Source organism: Protomyctophum parallelum (assembly GCF_964188405.1).
Source record: "Protomyctophum parallelum genome assembly, chromosome: 16".
Lineage (NCBI taxonomy): Eukaryota > Metazoa > Chordata > Actinopteri > Myctophiformes > Myctophidae > Protomyctophum > Protomyctophum parallelum.
In genome coordinates this window covers 10,723,443-10,743,162 of record NC_139711.1, presented here as the reverse complement: position 1 = coordinate 10,743,162, position 19,720 = coordinate 10,723,443, and the positions used below count along the sequence as shown (strand labels likewise).

General features: G+C 42.5%; 1 protein-coding gene across 2 annotated transcripts in view; it reads right to left on the bottom strand.

Moving 5' to 3' along the window:
• The window catches only part of fat2 (FAT atypical cadherin 2), a 101,808-nt gene extending 90,585 nt beyond the window's left edge, over positions 1–11,223 (bottom strand). For both annotated transcript variants that reach the window (XM_083786018.1, XM_083786019.1), the window contains exon 1: positions 11,052–11,223. The gene's annotated coding sequence lies outside the window, so the exon portion shown is untranslated. The remainder of the gene's footprint in view (positions 1–11,051) is intronic.
• Between the last annotated feature and the right edge of the window lie 8,497 nt (positions 11,224–19,720).

Here is a 19,720-nt window from a genome sequence, read left to right as displayed (position 1 = left end):
GTGATAAAGACGGATTTGTAGTTCCATGACTTGGTATAATTCTGATGATCATGGGCGTGATCAGTGTTGATCCAATTGTAAATGGATGCAGCTGTGTGTCTGTATATGTCTGTCCTGCTGATGGCTTTAACTGTGTTGCTCTGTCCCTAAAGACATAATCCACCAACCAAGCAGTCAGTCGCTTTCACAATCCGTGTATGCTGTCTGAATGCATGCAAGCATACTTGACACGATACTGCTATAATCCCTTTTCATTGTTCCGCAAGAAATGTCCAGTCCAATCACAGATCATTTCCATTGATCACATGAACTACTGTAGACAATACTACAGTATTCTCTTACATTGTAATGGTTTGAACTTTTTGTAACACATCTTTTGTTGTAGATGGAAGGTGGATGCACCATTGCACCAGTGAAAATACAACTTTATCTCTGCTTTAGGCTTACTATTTATATCTTAACTTTAAACTATATCATAAGCCCCTCACATATTTCAATGCTAGCAACCGTGACATATTTGATCACATATAATCAAACTATGTCTCCCGGGGACTCTGTGCTTTGATTTTAAATTGACCTATTTTTACTGCTTTGTACAGGTTTGCTAGGCTTTCAAGGGATAATGAACAGTACACTTTAGAGTGGTATGAAAAATATAGGCGAGCTTACCATCACTATAGTACAGTGATGGAAAACAAGCCCCTTTATATACTGTTATTAATTTCCACAAGAAGGAAATGTCATACATCATTTTACTTTTGAGACATTTTCGTATTTATTTTTAATTTTTCCATACACAACTCACTGAAATCGTAACGTACTGTAATTACTTGGCCATTCATGTGTTTCAGTTTGACATCTGCAAGTTTAATTTCAGCACGGTGTAAATTGAATATGTCAATGTGCTTTGCATACAATGCTGATGTTGTGTTATCGTTGTGTCTATAAGGTACAATGATTGTGCCCATTTATTTTTTCTTTTTTACTGTTGATAAGCTCTAATAAATGGTTTGCTGCCGTTTCATTTTCTGAAATGGGAACACTAATCAGCCCTTGCACAGGAACATGGAAATCCATGTGAAAAAGCACAGTTGATCTATTGCTGCCCCATGGTTGCTTAACCACTTGGCTGCAGGGTAATTCAGGGCTCTATGCTGCCCCATGGTTGCTTAATTCAGGGCTCTATCCATTTTTATTTCCCTAAACAAAATATCAGGGCTGCAAATAGAATATCTACAAGCTCACAGTTTGTTAAACATGAAAACAACCTACGGTAGGCTGACGACAGGTAGACAATAGACAAAAGTGGAGGAAAGGTTTCAAGGGAAAGAGAAAATACATGAACACAAGGCAGGAGGATGATATACGGTGTGAGCCATCACACAGCCATCAAAATTACAATTACAATAAGGTGCTAATACAGGTGGTCCAAATCTGAGGGGCGCACACACACCCTCTCAAATAGAAAGGACCCTATTCTAACAGAACACTTTGCTCTTATCTGCATCTGTCACAGCCATCCACAGCAAACAGACAACTTGTCTGTTATCAATGGCTAGAAATCTTTTCTTCTCCACTAGATGGGTGATGAGAGATGCTAATCACTTCTTGTCACATCCACTAAACTTCCCCCCTTTAAGAAAGGGACGCTGGAAGTAGTTGCTTGTCTGAACATGTGAGACAGTCCTATAAATATTCCTAAAGCCGATTATGAAATAAACATTATACTAATTTGCCATTCTTCTTAAGCCGCTGGAGGCATGTCGGACAGATGAAAATCGCAGCAAAGCTAAAAGAATATAGGCAAAGCATGATTTCACATGAGCGGCAAAAAGTTATGAATACCTGTGTGCATAACTTATCTCATAACTGATAGGGGCTTATAGGAAACATCATCCCCATGCATGGGACATGTTTTCACTTCTGCAGAGCCCGTTTGGGGGCTTGAGGTCTCAGTGGAGGGTGACAGGTATGTGTGCTATTATCTGTTCTACATCTTGGTCATACATGATGAGATTACATAAGTAAGGTCACTGTCTGGGTTTGAGGAAAAGGGGATTTACACATAGTACAGTCTTCCCAAATGTTCCAGGGTCATGCTGTCTCTCTTATCCATTAGCTTCAGCTAAAGGTCTACTTAGGATGTAGTCTAGGAAAATTGGCCTCAGATCCTGTGCAGCAGGGGCGTGGCCCAGTGCGTTGCGTTTCAAATGAAATGCGAATCAAAAGACAGGGGCGGGTTCCACATGGAGTGGGCGCTACATCTAAATAAGACGGAGGGGAAACAATTGCTCCTTGAGCGGTGGTGGCCTACTACAATTCAAATTGGAATTGGATTCCCTTCGGACTATTTTCATGGTATGCACAGTGCTTCAGACCGGAAAGGGGAGTGTCCGCTCAGATTCTGAGCGCAATGTACTTCAGGGATACGGTCCTTTTTTCCCAGAAGTCTTTCTCGCCCGCCTAGTGGCGAAAAATTAAACTTCTGGGAACTCAGATTACTTAGGATGTAACCCACACACAGTCAAATCCTAAGTGTCCATTTATGCATTTGTAACTCTGAGAGTACAAATACATCCAAATGAACCCTTACGTAGTTTAAATCTATCTTTATCTTTATTTTTTATTATTTTCATTATTATCACAATTATTAGTATTTTGTTAGGTGTTTCAGTGCAGTTGCTTCTGGTCTTGATGTATTGTTTGAGTGGTTTGGAGGGCATCTATGTTTTGTTGATGTTGTAAGTGTATTGTTCTGTGTCGACATGTTTAATGTATTGTTTTGTCTATGTACTGTATTCATTGTGTTGTGCCCAAGGACCCCCTCTAAAACGAGATGATACATCTCAAGGGGCTATCCTCTAAAGGAAATAAAATTTTCAATATATAAATGTGAGTCGCATGAATCTATTGATATTTTGCAATAACCCCTTTCAGATACATATTGAGTAAGAATAAGCTAAATACATTTTTGATCATGGAAGATGGAATAGAAAATATTCATCCAGATTCTGTAATAAATGGACTTTTATACTGCATACTGCTCGCAAAAAAGAAACATTTTAGAAGGAAATTTTATTCTGTCATTTACTTTACATTGCAACTTTTGAGCCATTTTCGTATAGTTGTATATCTGTTCATGTTCCTGTAATATACTGTAATTACTTGGCCATGTGTCTCAGTTTGACATCTGCATGATTACAGGTTTCATTTCCCCACCGTATGTAAATTGAATATGTCAATGTGCTTTGCATAAAATGTTGAGGTTTTGTTATCCTTGTGCTTTAAGCAAAAAGCAATTTTTCCAGTTGATAAGCTCTAATAAATGGCTTGGTGCAGTTTCATTTTCTGAAGTGGGAATCCGAATCAGCCCCTTATGCAAGAAGATGGAAATCAACATGTGAAAAAGTACAGTTGAGTAAAAGTAAAAGTAAAAGAATAATAATAACAACTTTCTATGTATGTTACTGTTCATCCAAATCTATGCAGATTTTCTAGAGACTGTCAGATTCTGAAAGCCGGGAAAGTTAAATGAATACTATTCCAATGCCTGAATTAAATTGAAATTCATATACATGAGGAATGTTGAGGAAGACGGTATAATTACTTATTTTTACAGTCTATGGTAATTACATGTCTGGCAAAGTGGCATTACTGGAAATTAACGCAGTAGAGTAGGGGCAGGTCATATCAAATGAGACCATCTACTCTTACCTCCCTCCTTAAATCAACCCTTTTCTGTGTGTGTGTGTGTGTGTGTGTGTGTGTGTGTGTGTGTGTGTGTGTGTGTGTGTGTGTGTGTGTGTGTGTGTGTGTGCGTGCGACGGCGTGCGTGCGTAATCTTACAAACCACTACACCGATCAGTGCCAAACTTTGTATGCACTCTACCAGTAAGCCACATAAATATCTCCATTCATTTATACTATATATTTATTTAACTTTACTTTTTTAATGGAAGTCTAGGGGCTCTATAATATAATTTCAGGGTGCATTTTCTTCCTGCCACCTCTCTTCCTTTGCAATGAATGTACCATTCAGCCGGGGGCGGCGGTGGCTCAGGGGTAGAGTGCCTGGATGGTAACCACAAGGTTGCCAGTTCGAACCCGGGCTCCCCCAGAGTTACTGTCGAAGTGTCCTTGAGCAAGACACTGAACCCCTAATTGCTCCCGATGTGCTAGTTGGTGCCTTGCATGGTTTCCGCTGCCATCGGTGTATGAATGGGTGAATGTAATGCACAATCTCTGTAAAGCGCCTTGGATAAAGGCGCTATATAAATGCACCATTTACCATTTACCATATGCATGCATGTACAGTACGTAAATGTATGTACAGTATGAATGTATGTATCATTATGTTGTCCTTGTTCCCTCTTTTACATACAGACTACAACGCACGAGAGCACATATTACATTTACATTTCATGACTTTAGTCATGAAATGACTAACGAAGGACACTCCAGTAACACGTGTTCTGTTGGTGGACGCACCAACCAAATGGATACATTACATAGTACTAAAACTATTACATTAGCGTGGTTGTTGGAATTAAACATGTGAGTTCCAAGGAAAGGTCTCTCTTACCACTACTAAGCCATGCTGTCTGTCACAACAATGTGTCACTATAAACCATCACACTTTAACCACCTAGGCCCTACAGGTATATACTTCATCGTAGATGGAGAAAATAACTGATATTTATGTATTTATTTATTTGTTTGTTTGTTTAGGGCAATAGTTTTGCATAATATGACATGCCCAAAATAGGGATGCCAAATTGGAAATGGTGAACTTGATATATGGCTCTTCACAAAATAAAACACATGTTCATGCATGCTGCACACAGAGGCACATGTATACAGTCATGTGTCATAGTGTACAAAAACAATGTTTACAACCACCTACACATATAGAGCACATATACTAGTGTAGGCTATACACACCTGGCCCCCATTAACACACCCCACCTCCCCCATGAACACACACACACACACACACACACACACTTCCTCCCTATCTCTACATACATACGTACTGTACATACATACACATCCCCCCCTGAGTGTGTTTCTGTCTTCGCCTCAGTCGAACCCTCAAGGTATCAGTACAGCAACCTGTAGGCACACGCTCAAGTCCTGTTCCCCAGATCACGTTTCAACAATGCACCCGCGACTCACAGTACATGCAGGCTTTCTTTCTTTCTTCCTCCCAAATCGGCAGCCCTTTTCATTGTTTTTATTCTTTTCATTGCCCCTGTGCGCAAAGGTCCCACAAGCCCTCTTTCTACCCCCGTACCCTGAAATCCTATACCGGCTCCAAGAGCCCGTAGGAGGCATTGAAAAGGAAAATAACACAAGACAGCGCCGGGCCTAATTCAGTACACAAAAAGCAGGAAATAGTGATGGAGAGGGATGAGTACACAACCTGTGTACGCACATCCTGAGTGTTAAGCATACAACTGGACTGACCGGCTCATTTTTATACCCGTAGAGTGAAATCAGCACTTTGGGATTTTGCTGTGCAGGAGACATAGGCCTACTGTATAGTGCATCTGTAGGAGGAGGTTTTATCGTATTAAAATACTTGCCTCAGTGTTTTCACGGTAAAGATAACTTGAAAATCTGCTAGGTGGCACTACAGTATATATACCCTGGTACACGTGGTGTATAAACTATAAAGTATGCTTTAAGTGTAAAGCATACACTGAGAGAGAAGGCCATCGGGCACACTGACAGGATTCAAGCTGCTGTACATGGTAATGGTTCCAGAGACAACTTGACAAGGTTCTTAACACTTAGGCCTGACTCACCTTCACAACAGATTGATGTATAGCTGATGCATGAGACTTATTTACTGATGCAAGCTCGCAATGCATTTTCAATGAGAGTCACATGATTTGACACAACATTTTTGTTGTATGAGGGGGAGGTGGGCAGTCGAAACACAGCCGAAAGCCGTACAACAAAAATGTTGTGTCAAACCATGTGACTTCCATTGGAAATGCATTGGGAGCTTGCATCAGTAAACAAGTCTCATACATCTATAGCATGCGTCAATGTTGTATGCTAGATCGAAAGGTGTGAGTCAGGCCTTAAAGATTCAAATATAATAAACAAAACTTTGAACACCCCACCCCCAAAAACGGATTCCTACAATCAATATTTACTCACCAACAGTCTGTGCACAATGTCTATAACTACTCGAACACCACCTGCCTGGGCCTAACCAATAAAACAACCTTGTGGTTGAGTCATGCAAAACTAACCGCATTTCCTGCCTTGTTGCTCACAAAGTGCTGGAGGGTTTATGAAGCCAGATCGACAGCTATCACGGTCCATGATCCAACATGTCTATGTTGCAACAGTTACCGCGCAGGAAATGCAAAGTCCAATAAATGTATACAATAAATCTACTTAAGTTCACCTTTGCCATTATATTTTAATTATACTAGAACAGTGCTCATTGGGGGGTGATCAGGTGTGATCAATTGGCTAATAAAGGTCGAGGTCGTGGACTTGTGTACCATTGTGATGTCAGAACATCCTTGTGTTGTCAGAACAGGACAGCTCCATATATGGAGATCTAGGGGTGATCAGTGCCCGTTGGGGGGGTGATCAGGTGTGATGTCAGAAGGGATCCATGCATGGCAATTGAACAACGGTCGGACTAGCGCTCGAACATGCGCTGCTCCCGTGTGGTCATGGTTAGGTTAGGGTTTGAGGTAGTTTGTCGGTCTAATGACTGTCGGTCGGACCAATAATTGTGTCGGAACTAAACCCTGTACCCATGTCAGAACAGGCCAGCTCCATATATGGAGATGTAGGGGTGATCTGGATTTGGGCCCTGTCCGGAGGCTTTTGTGCTGGTTCTGGTCAACCAGGGTGATCCGACAGACTTGACACCGGGCACTGCACTCCCTGTGGTGGTGTGGAACGCGTGTGTCAAATTTGATTCGCTAGGGTGAACGGTTCTCGAGTTACGTGGATTACAGACGTACACACAGAGACGTGGTGCATTCATAGATACTACAGCGGAACATTGAAAAGTGTGTAAACACAAACATTGAAGACAAAAGTGAGGACTTTTGTGTTTAAACACAAACATTGAAGACAAAAGTGAAGACGCAAATTGTGATTGGCCGAAATTTCATTTGTGATATTTGATTGGTTGAGCACGGAATGTGATGTATGAAGATGTACTGTATGATGATAAGAGTGCCCCTCACATCACACGGGTGTGATCTTTACATACTGTAAAGCTGCTGCTTGTTTTTTCCAGAGGCCTGTGTCAAAATCTGACCAAGCTTAAATCTTCAGCTTTACAAGTTACAACCAGTCCGTACGTACACTCTTCAATATAGAGAGTGAATTTAACTCAAATGGTCCATTTGGACCCAGGGTCCATTTGGTTACATTTGTGCGGTCTTAGACTCAGTTTAACACTCAGGATTTTACTGTGTGCAAAGGTCAAAAGGTTAGTGGTATTGTGGAATTATTATTATATTATTCCTCATTTTTATATGATGATGATGATGAACACTTAAAATACATCCTTGCTGTTTAGCCTGTCGTTTTTGCACTGTGGGTTAGTTCAAGTGTGAAACTTTCAGCATATTTCTCCCTTCTGGACAGTTAATCTGGTTTACAGACAGTGCACTAATTCCAGCCAAGACCTCAATAAGTTATGCACTGCAGGGCCTAACATAACCGTACCCTATAGCAGCTGGGGTAATGTTACACTGGAAGTGGACCTTGCTTGTAGAGGGCTAAGGTTAAGCAGGGGGTGTGTGACCTCAAATCTCACCTCTCCCACAACCTTAGGACAAGACCCTGATAGGACTGGTTGCCCCTTGATTTATCCCCTGACAGAAGTTGTTAAACTATGTTGTTAAGCTAAATCAGGATTCCACTCTCTCCTATTACTCTCCCTTTGAGGTTACTCGCTGTGTAATCTTATCAGCCGTGTAACCTTACCAGCATGCGTTGACAGCAAACACAAATCCAGAATTCTTCTGAGCAATAACATAAATAATTATATGGCCAGGGATAGCACAAATGACAATAAATGCTGGCCTGATATGTATGAATGACCTCAAAAGAGTTGCAAAAAGTGCATTAGTTTCATGTAGGTTATACTGATTGGCATTTCATGTTATTTTTGAAGAATAATTCTCTGACAAAATGATTGTACTCTGCTAATTCATTTAATTTCAGTCGCCTTTGCTTTATACTTATTTTCTGCGTAGTACTGTAAGTAAGCATGAGCATAGGTTACTCATACGCCTATTTCCTATTGTTGTGTAAGGCAGCTTGATGTACACTTGTACACCCACTGGACATGGTGTACCAGTACATCCGCTGGACATTATGCTAGTATGTCGCAGAGATGTGCCGCCTGTCCAGCCCTTGATGCTGAAGGCCATGCACGGAGGCATTGGTTACCTTTGTTTAGTCATTGGTAAGACTTGGCTGGGGCTTGACCTCCCAGTCTCAGGGTGGACACAAGGCGACTGATCTGTTTTCTGCCCTGCATGCTCTACTGCACTCCACTCTGCTCTGCGCTACAGGGTCTGGGCAGGGTTAGGTCATTACAATTTACAATTACAATTGACATTTTAGGCATTTAGCAGACACTCTTATCCAAATGACAGGGTCAAAATGGTCACATAAGTAGAGCGCAAAGGAAAACAATTCAGTGCTTCAAAGAAGCATGGATACCAGGTAAACATCAAACCTAGCATAATGTTTTAGAGGACGGTCAAATCTCGTGAGCAGCGAGACCGTCTGGTAAACAAAAGTTCACTGGTTCGCCCGCCCAGTAATATGTGTTGAAATGTCTGAGAGCAAGACACTTAACCCCTAACAGCTTCCCCCCACCCGCCTATAACTCACCGTGACCATCTGAGCATCAGCATCTAGATAACATTCCTAGCACCAAGACATTTAAGTTGTCATTAAGCAACCAGTATACGGTATGTCTATGTAAATATCATTATGTCAACAATTAACCAACATGCATCTGCATAGTATAACTAGCATCTATTCAAATAGATTATGTGACAAGAAGAGATACAAGGAAAGGGGAGAAAGGTGAGACTTTTTTTAATTATTTTCCCCCAGACTGCAGCAGAAAACGGGGAGTGAATGAGTCTGCAGGCCTCCCCCACGGCCCCACCTATAAGGTTCACACAAGCCTCATTAAATTACCATAATTACTGGGCAGGTCCGTGATAGCTGACCAGTATAACTATTCAACGCCCGCCGCCCATCAGTCATTCATGTGTGTTTCGTTGGGGCCTGCAGGTTGTATGGGATGTGCTAGCTTCTGTAGTCTGTAGTCACAGATTGTACTGAATGTTTGCTGAACAACTGCTTTACTATATGGCCGTATCACCACTTAATTGTTTGCTATTGTTTGTCTATTTTGGATATGAAAAACATCTATAAACGTCTGTAAGATCTTTGTTTGAGATGTGCATTACACATAAGAGACCATTTGTCCGTGGCTTGTACCCTATATATTTTTAAGCCCTCTACACCTATTTTCTTTTATACACCCGTTAAATCAATTGGTTTGCCAGCCAGTCAGTCAGTCTGTATTTAGTACAAATAATGACCACAGTCCAGAGAGTAGGTAATGAATCACATTATTCATGTTAAACTACACTATCTGTGTTCTGCAGAGCATCCCATCTTTCATTAAAAAACTACAACTACAACTGTATGAAGTGAGGGGCGCTCTTATCATCATACATCATCTCATTCCGGCCAATCACAATTTGCATCCTCACTTTTGTCTCCAATGTTTGTGTTTACACTCAAAACCATGGCCATTCATTATCAATGGCATTTAATGTTTGTGTTTAAACGCACCCTCAAAGCTGGACATAGGAGGAGCTAGTGCCCCTCGAAAACAAAACAACTGGGGGACCTCCACCTCCAGGTCTTCACACACCCTTGATCAGAGCCCACTCCTCCTATTTGTCTTCTTCTCTCACTCTTAGCTCATGGTTCAAGATATATTAATATGTTGTCTTGTACCACACCTCCGTCTGAACAACCGCCTCATTGTGTAGAATGAAATGCCAATACTACTTCATGGAGGTCTGCTGGTATGAAAAGTCATCTTTATAATAATGGATGTGTCGTTTCTTAAGGGTTATCTTTGCGCACACCCATCAAGCAAGCAGTCTTTTAACTTAAACAGCACCGCTGGGCTGGCAGTGGGCGTCAATTTGGTTCTACGGAATATGTTACTGACATGACCAATGGCACAGGGGTCAAACTTGAACAGAGGGTGCTATCATTTCACCCGGCCAACTGGCAATTGTAGTTCTGCGGGTTGTGTATAGAGCAATGCGGATTAGGCTATTCTGGTATATCCTACATTACAGATTTACATCCAATCATCCATGGCATTTGGCATCTAATGCTCTAATGTGGAGTGGAGTGACTCGTGTGCAAGTATAGAGGTCTTGCTCAATCACTTCCACATAACACGTGGTTGCCAGAGGAATTGAAGCTGGGAGTCGCTTTTGGTTATGGGGACTATTGCAACTATAGGCTCCTGTCTTCGCCATCATTATTCGTTCACAAGTAAGGTATGGCCATGCGATGCACACAGCATTTACGTTGAAACAACTTCACGTCGATGCTATAATGAGTCAGATATCAAAGCTTGGAGATGGGGCAAGGGGGCGGCACTCCTCTGTGACTCAGAGTCAAAACTTCAACGGCTCAGCATGCATTGACATGTACAGCAGCTTCCCACTGCACCTTCACCTTTCCCCTGAAAATCCTCCAAACTGACACGAGACTTTCAGAAGTCAATGATGAACAATCACTTCAATAAAACATAAAACATACGATGATAATTGAACATTAAGCAAAGGCCAGCTCTTACATAGCCCACAACCATTATACTTACAATTGCAGCACAATGCAATTTCCCTCTCTTAAGTTGTATTTAGCTATGTTTAGTCTAGTAGCAGCCAGGAAAGCAGCTTAGTTCCACGGCCAGGGCACTCAAAAGTCATTCAAGTTATTTTGCTTACCTGAGGTCCTTTCAGTTCACTCCTCCAGCCAGGTATTCCTCTCTGTATGTCTGTCTCTCTCAGCCTTTCCTACTAGGCTTCAGGAACGTTGTAATTCCCTTGACAGGAGAGTGACAAACATGGAATTCCCATGGTGGTTTAGCGTAACGTCTACACAACACACACACATGCAGTGTATTTGTAGTGTGTTAGCTGCTACTGACTTGACTTAGCATTCCTTTCAGAGGCTCTGAACCAAAATGCTGGAGAGACACCTCACACGCTCTCTCAGCCGTCCCATCTCCTCCCACTTCTCACACACTGTCCCTCCTTCTCTACCCAAAACACTCAGACTCACACACACACACACACACACACACACACACACACACACACACACACACACACACACACACACACACACACACACACACACACACACAGTCACACACACACACACACACACACACACACAGTTGTACTGTCCTGGCAAAGGCCCAAAGGCCCCAGCCTGGGGAAGACAAGAGGAGGGTGCATGCAGCCCACAATCTGTGCATATATAGGAGGTGTGTGTGTGTGTGTGTGTGTGTGTGTGTGTGTGTGTGTGTGTGTGTGTGTGTGTGTGTGTGTGCATACCTGTATTGAGATAACACGCTTGATGCTTCTAGGATGGGGAAATCAAATACTCCTCCCTCAGTACTCTGCTGAGAGCTTGGAAGTTTGACAGTAAAACCGAATAGTTTGGAAATGCTGTGTTCATCAGTGATTAACAAAACATTTCCATATCAAGGAGCCCCCAAACTGATATTTGGCAACAGACCCCCTTCTAGAAATAACTTTGTGTTGTTAATTTTTTTTCAACAGTTAATATCAATGGATGGTGCTTGTGCTCATACACATTACACACATACACACACACACACACACACACACACACACACACACACACACACACACACACACAGACAGACAGACATGCACACAAAGTCACTTAATGGAGGCGGTTAGCACCGGTTAGCACCGCTCAAAAATGTACCGGTATCACATTTAGAAATTAAACTGACTGAGGTGTGCAGTAAAGCAAATCCTGAGTTTGAGTGCTGCTTAATGAATGAAAATAGAAGATCTACAGGAGTTCGTGGATCAGCTATGTTTGTGTGACTCCATCATACGATGAAGTATAAATCAGGCTTACCCAACGACGTCTACTTAGTGGGTTGAGGCTCGCACCGGCACCCATGAGGAATTGAAACCATGAAATAGCACTCTTGAGCTATTTTGTGGTTGAGCTATACCAAACCACCCCCATAGTGGTTGCGGTTTGGTGTCCTCCTCTACGTTCTCAGAGTGTGGGGTTGGGTGGGGTGGGGGTGGGGGGCTGGGCGTTGCCTGTCCCCGTTGCCAAGCACCCTTGACATTATAAGAAGTCTACTCTTGCCTCCCCCTGGCCAGCCGGGGCGCCTGATGGAGGGGAAAGGAACTGGTTGGAATAACGTGTTCCTTCCACGCGCTACGTCCAACCAGGGAAACTGGCAGTGTGATACCTGACGCTGTCATTCACCTGGAGATTGATTATTGGCCTGACCTCAGCAAGTGGTGACCTGGCCTGACTTGCTTTCTTTTTAGGCTATTTAAACTTAAAGGCCTAAATTCATTCCGTTCCTATGCCACCAAAATGTGGAACGCCCTACCAACAGTCATTAAGACATGTGAATCCCTTGACTCCTTCAAAACCGCTCTCAAAGGGCACTTAGCCACTTACGAATCCCCCCACCCCTTTTCCCCTCAATGTATACCGGTATGTTTTTTCCCTGTTTTTGGTTATATAAAAGTGCATATTTGTACAGTATCTCTACATGTTCTGATGATGAATTGAAAAGGGTGGACCCTATTGTAAACAAGTGTAATGCTTTATGCATGGTTTTTGTATTGAGTTGTGTTTGAAATGTACTGTAATTCTCCAAACTGTTAATAAATACTTCAATCAATCAATCAATTAATCAGACCAAGCAGTGTTAGCCTCTTGATTAATTGGTAGGAATTTGGTCTCTCATGCAGGAGACCACGGTCCTGGGTACAATTTACACATGCTTTAAATTTGTAAATTAAATTGTGAATTAAACTAATCAATTATCTTAGAGAACAGAGATGACATATTTGCCCCTGTGTGTGTGTGTGTGTGTGTTAGTGTTACACACATTACAGTGGGGGTGAAGTGCAACAGGCCAACAGAATGCACACCAAGGCCCGCCTCTGCTCGATCATGATTGGTGGAAGGCCCCTCTCATCCTGATTGGATGAAGACTTGGCCACCTAGCCAAAAACGAAACCTAAGGTTTTTTGACCACAGGGGCTCACTGGGGACAGGGAGGAACTATGGTCAGCACACTCTATAGTAGGGAGGATTATCACAACAAAACAAAAAAAGAAGTGATATTTGAATTAAGTGAAATCACTTAAAGTCTTCTTTGAATTATCATGACCAATTATCGTGATATGTGTTTTTTGTAAATTATGTTCCCAATCATTTTAAAATGAATTACAAGGAAGACTGGCTTGCTTCTGGTTCTACTGAGTTTCTATAGTTGCAGACTATACTATCTGTGGAATAGTAAGAACATGACCTTCAACCACTGCAGATTCGCTATTTACTGTATATTGTACTGTATTAGCATACTCTGCCATACTGAATGCTTAGTTAGCACTTTGGAAACCTTGTGTTTGTAAAATGTTCTATATAAATAAAGTGGGATGGATTGCATAAAATAACAATTTAATAGGCTAAGTTCCAGATTCTATCTTTAAAAAGTTGTATGAAGAAAACGAATTGTGGTGGAAGTTGAATTAAAAGAAAAACAACTTATTCACAGCCTGATTTGTATTTATGTATTGCTGTGCAAAAGCCATGTGCTGTCGCAGCCTAATGCCGGTGACTAATTAAGTATTGTGGCTTGTGGTGCTGCTGCTTATGCAGCCTTAAGTCAAATGCTTTTGTTTTATTGTTATGTAAACACGACCCGCCACACATGCTCTTATGTCTGCCCCGAGGCGGTTAGTGCAGGAGCTGTTGGGGAATTTTAGGAGGTTTTGTCTTTACAGTAGGGATGTAATTAAAGTTTCTATCAGATGTCATGAGACAGAAGCAGAATATGTTTGTTCTATGTAGAGCGAGAGCGGCAGATGAAGCCATGATAGAATTCCCTGCATTTGCTGATTAGGAATCTGCTGTGTGCGCAGTTCTGCCACAGAAATGTATATTTGCACTGGAAATGTGCTAACGAACTCAAAACAACGCTCTGTCTGTCTCTATCTCTCAATTCCTCTCTTCATGCAGTGGCGTAGTCTAACGTTATATGTACGTAGTATGCCGTAGCAAACTTTTGGGAGAAAAAAATATATACAGTCTGCTAATCATTTCATCCATTGACCACGCGCGAGCCTACCGCCTATACTGTACGTGCACATGTCTCACAGGGAATAATTATGGTATACGGGGTGATAATGTTCATATAGTGCCTCCATGACAATACCGTCTGAAAAAACTATAGGCTACAGCACCAAGTAAGAGTCATGCTTTCACTCTGTCATTATAGTGCCGTACTTGCTAATTTATTTCCTCCCTCTGTATTTTCATGACAGATGAACGATCCTCTGCTACAGTTGAAACAGAAGGTGTTCATGGTGTGCAGAATCCTCCCTCGGGCGTGCAGCCCAACATATCCAGGCCAAGGTACAGCATACTGACATTTTATATGTCAACATGACTTAAAGAAAGAGAAAGAGAATTGGGGGTGGAAAGTGTAGAAAATGGACGGATGGGAAGAAACAGACAGACAGACAGACAGACAGACAGACAGACAGACAGACAGACAGACAGACAGACAGACAGACAGAGACAGGATTTGAGGGTGAAAGATTCAAAACAGGAGGGATGCAGGAACAAGTGAGTCATAGGGAGCAGAGACAGTGGGGTTCGTGAAGGTGAGGGCCAGAGTGGAGGTATTGAAGGATGGAGGACATGAGAGACTGAAAAGAGAATGAGAGACAGGCACTGATGTTGGGACGATAAGAAGAAAAATAATATGAGATAGTGAAAGGGAGAAGCAGAGACGTGGAGAGTGTGACAGGAAAGGAAACATTGGGCAATAGGGTGAAGAGAGACAGGAGGGAAAGAGAGAGTTTGTTAATGAGAGAAGAAGATAGAAAGAGAGGGAGATGCAGGGATAGCGAGAGAGGAGGAACAGAGAGTGAAGGGACTGTGGTATGAAAGAGAGGGCAAAAAGACGAGGGAGGAAGGAAAGAGGCTGGGTCGAAGTTGGAAAGAGGGAGAGTGTGATGACGAAAGGGGATGGCTGGGGGGTGATGGAGGAGGGGGATTTGAGGGGCTTGGGGTGGAAGGGTTGGGGATACAGTCTAGAAATAAACATCAACAGAAGGTGGGCATGGCGCCATCGCTACCACCAGGTGAGACTCGACCGCCAGGAAATTATTAAAGACAGGCTCTACCATAACAGTTAACACACACCCGCGGAAACACACACGCACACACACACACACACACACACACACACACACACACACACACACACACACACACACACACACATTATGTACAGGGTATTCATGCGGTATGATTCTTAAAAGTAGGAATGAATATTTATGAACATTGATACCGAAACTCACTATGCCACCTGGACACCCCACTCCCAACAACAACACGCACACGAACACATGCACACAAGCAAAAACAGAGGCTTATGTATTCAAAGACAACAACACTCATCTTGCTTAGGGTCTTATTCGCGATATACTGTAGTGTGGTAACACTTGCTCATAGGGGGTACATTTATACACGTTATGTAAACCTTTCACTGCCAGCTCTCAAATATTGCGATTTCAATAAGCTGTATTCAAATGAACACATTTTTACCTGTCTTTGTTTTCCTGTCAGCTGGTGATTTAACATAGAGCCCGCCAGAAACGTAGTAACGGTAGAATGACTTTTGTCTGGTAGCCCGCCAGAACCGTAGTCTATGTTTACTAGGCTTTATATTCTTTAATCCATGTTTTGATCGGATCGAATTGTTAGCTGCCGCTCGTTAGCATCACATTTGTAAGTGGGACAGTGACAGTACATTTTAAAGCATCCACTTGCACTCTATGTGCAATGCATGTCGTTTCTGGTGAAAACAAGGTTTTTCAACGGCCGACAGCAGGCGCTGTGATACTCGCGGTCGGGTTTTTTCTGCACCGAGCGAGAGAACAACAACCAGTCAAGACACCACAGACAGCATTATGTCATTGTAATACCCGGTTACAGATATTTGGCTCTTCAAAATGAAGGTTTAAAGGGGAAAAACCTTGGCAATGCGCGATAAATAGATGAATTAATCCTGGTGGGGCCTGGGCCGTGGCTCAGCGAGCCAGGCACCTTGGCTGGTAATCCAGTCTGGCAGTGTGCTGCGGGTTCGACTCCCGATCCCGACGGCCTTTAGGCTTTACTGCATGTCACCCCCCCATCTCTCTCCCCATTTCCTGTCAGCCTACTTTCTATCCCTCCATAAAAAATATAAAATAAAGGCGAAAGCCACAAAAAACGCCACATTTGCAGCGAGTGAGGAAATCGAGTCTTTCTTTTTTACTTTTATTAAATGAACTGTGGATGGAAATGCCCTCATCCAATTTTCTCCTTGGTGGGTTGACTAATTGATCTCAAATTTCACAGGGGGGGAGCAAGAAAGACGATTCTTGCCCAATTTACTGTTAATTTGCATTCCTGGGAACTTTCACTTAAGACTGCTGTGGCTGGTGTGGGAGTGATTCGTGGGAGCAGTGCCAAGTGTTTCCAGTTGACTAATTATGCTCTACTCCTTCTAGCATATTTACCTGGGCTCAGTGCTACGAACACGCACGCACTCACGCGCACACACCCATGCACACACGGACACAGACACTCCAGAGAGAATGACAGCAGAGAGAGACAGACTCAATAAATGGCACAGGATCACTGTGTTTGCCTGTGTCTATGTCCCCCATATACTTACAGTAGTGGACAAAGGACCCAAGGAGTGCAGAGAAAAAAGTTAAAATCTGTCTGTCTGTCTGTCTGTCTCGTGTCCCATTTATTCCCATATTTGGAAATGCCTGATGTCATCAATATGGCATCATGGTAACTGACACACTAGACTTACCTCTATGTACTATGATAATGGGTATAAATACTCGGACAGGTATAACTAACAGGTACAACGTGTACTGGATAACCAGAGGGGCATGCTCTACTGGCATTGGTCTCATTCGGCATCGCCCTAGTATTGCAAAGTTATAATTAAATTACTTAAATGCAGTTGAATAGAATAGTGACGTGGCCGAGGTCCGCCCTCCCATCATCCCATTAGCACATTTTTACTATTGCTAAAAACTATTCTACAATAATTCCTCATTGAATCCTTTCGGGTCAGTTACGTATACATGCACACGTACTTATAGCAGTTACTAGACTAGGCCTAAATGTGTAAAACAACAGAACCTCAATCTGTTGAATCTCAACCCAAAATGTCCAAAGATCTTATTTTGAATTGCGCGCGCACACACACACACACACACACACACACACACACACACACACACACACGTTTGAAACACCAGGTCCAGGACTCCAGGCACAACAGCGTTATATGATATGCATTTGTTTAGCATTGAAAAAGGTCGCCAGTAGCACAAACAGACTTTCTTCCAACGTCCTATTCCCGTTCCACCTCGTCACCTTCAGACCGACAGGCTGTCGGCCTCTGTGTGTGATGTCAGTCGACAGAGATCTTTAGCACATGGGTAATGGAACGAGGTCTTCATAGTGTCAACACAACAGCTAATGCCGGGTTTGTCACAGAATGGGCTAAATAATACTATCTGTCCTATTTTTGCAGATTTTGGAAAGTATAGCTCTGGTTACTGTATCAACTCTAGATTGTCCTTTTCGTATGTTTTAGAAAGTTGTTATACTGTAGTTAGAAACACACGTCTTTGAAATGCATGCGTAAATATCAGGGTATGAGCTAATATTCATTCATTCTTCAACTGTTGCTGAATACTTTTAATGTACTGTACTTGTACAGATGCAGGAAGGCTGCTGGCATTACAATAACAAATTATCTGGATATAGGTATACAGTATGTGAGTAATGCATTAAAGTAAGCTACATTAGCAGGAAGAGTTTCATTTCCCTCAAACACACTTCAAAATCAGGAGTTAATTCCATATTATACAGGTTGAAGAAAGCTAACCTCTTAAGCTCCAATCCCTCGCCGGCGGGGGCAGCGGCTGTCCACCTCATGAACAGCTCTCAGCGGGTAAATGGGGCTGGTCAAGGTCTCAGGTCCAACTTTAGTTTTTTTCAACCAAGGTTCATGTTTTAGGTTGTTATTAGAGAAAGTTAAAGATGAGTGCAAATTATTTTTCATTTGCTGCTTTCTTTCGTTTTAGTGATTTTGGCTATTTTTGACAGGGGGACGGGGGCATTCGAATGGGGCTAAATACGTCTTTTTTTATTATTTATTATAGTCCTACTAGACCCCAAGAAATTACACCTGGCCACAAAAGGTCACGTAGATGCGTATTTGTCAAGCGGACAGTATTTTTGTGTGCGTTTCTTTTTTTTATGTTTTTTTTTTTTTGCAGCTTTCACCTTCATTTAATATTTTTTTATAGAGGGACAGACAGTAGGCTGACAGGAAATGGGGGAGTGACATGCAGTCATAATAATAATAATAATATCTCAAACTTATATAGCGCTTTTCTGAGTACCCAAAGACGCTTTACATGGGGGGTCTTTACAGAGAACAACAAAAAAGGCCATCGGGATCGGGAGATGAGCCCGTGGCACACTGCCAGGCTCTGGCTACCGGCCAAGGTGCCTGGACCGCTGAGCCACAGCCCAGGCCTTTGTGTGTGTTTCTAATGATGTTGTGGGTGATATTTTAAAATAGAATGGTACAGTAGCAAGCCCCAGAAATCTAACTTGTAATGTCTATTTATGTAGTTGCAGTACCTTAATATTTGGATTTATATAATTTCGCGACATGTACCAAAGAATTGGTTTTGGGGCCCCTGAAACTAAAAGTCCCAGATTTGGGGGCGTTCTCTATCATTTTGAGATGGTGGCACGGTAACACGGTGGCACAGTCGGTAGTGCTGTCGCCTCACAGCTAGACGGTTCCCGCTGGGCTTTCTCCTCCGCGTAATCAGTGCCCATACCCGAGGCGGGGTTGACTAAAGGGCCTTTCTGTGTGGAGTTTGCATGTTCTCCAGGTGTCCCCTAGGGTAGGTACCCTCACAAAAAACATGCAATAATCCTGGTCTCTAAACTACCTCCCCCTGGCCAGCCGGGGCACCTGATGGAGGGGAAAGGAACTGGTTGGAATAACGTGTTCCTTCCATGCATAGAAGGAAGCATGAGGTCAGTCCGCTGCCCTCCCCAGGTTGGCAGAGGAAGTGTAGTGCCCAGGATTACATTAGATAATTGACAATGGGTCAAAATCGTGGGATAAAAAATTGTTAAAAAAAAGAGATGGCCCTTGGTATATGCTAACAGGAAGTAGTGAAGTAAAGTAAACAACAGCCAAAAAAGAACACGCACATCCAAGTGCCTACTTGCCAGGGTGCTGGATTAAACAAAGTTAACAAAGTAAATA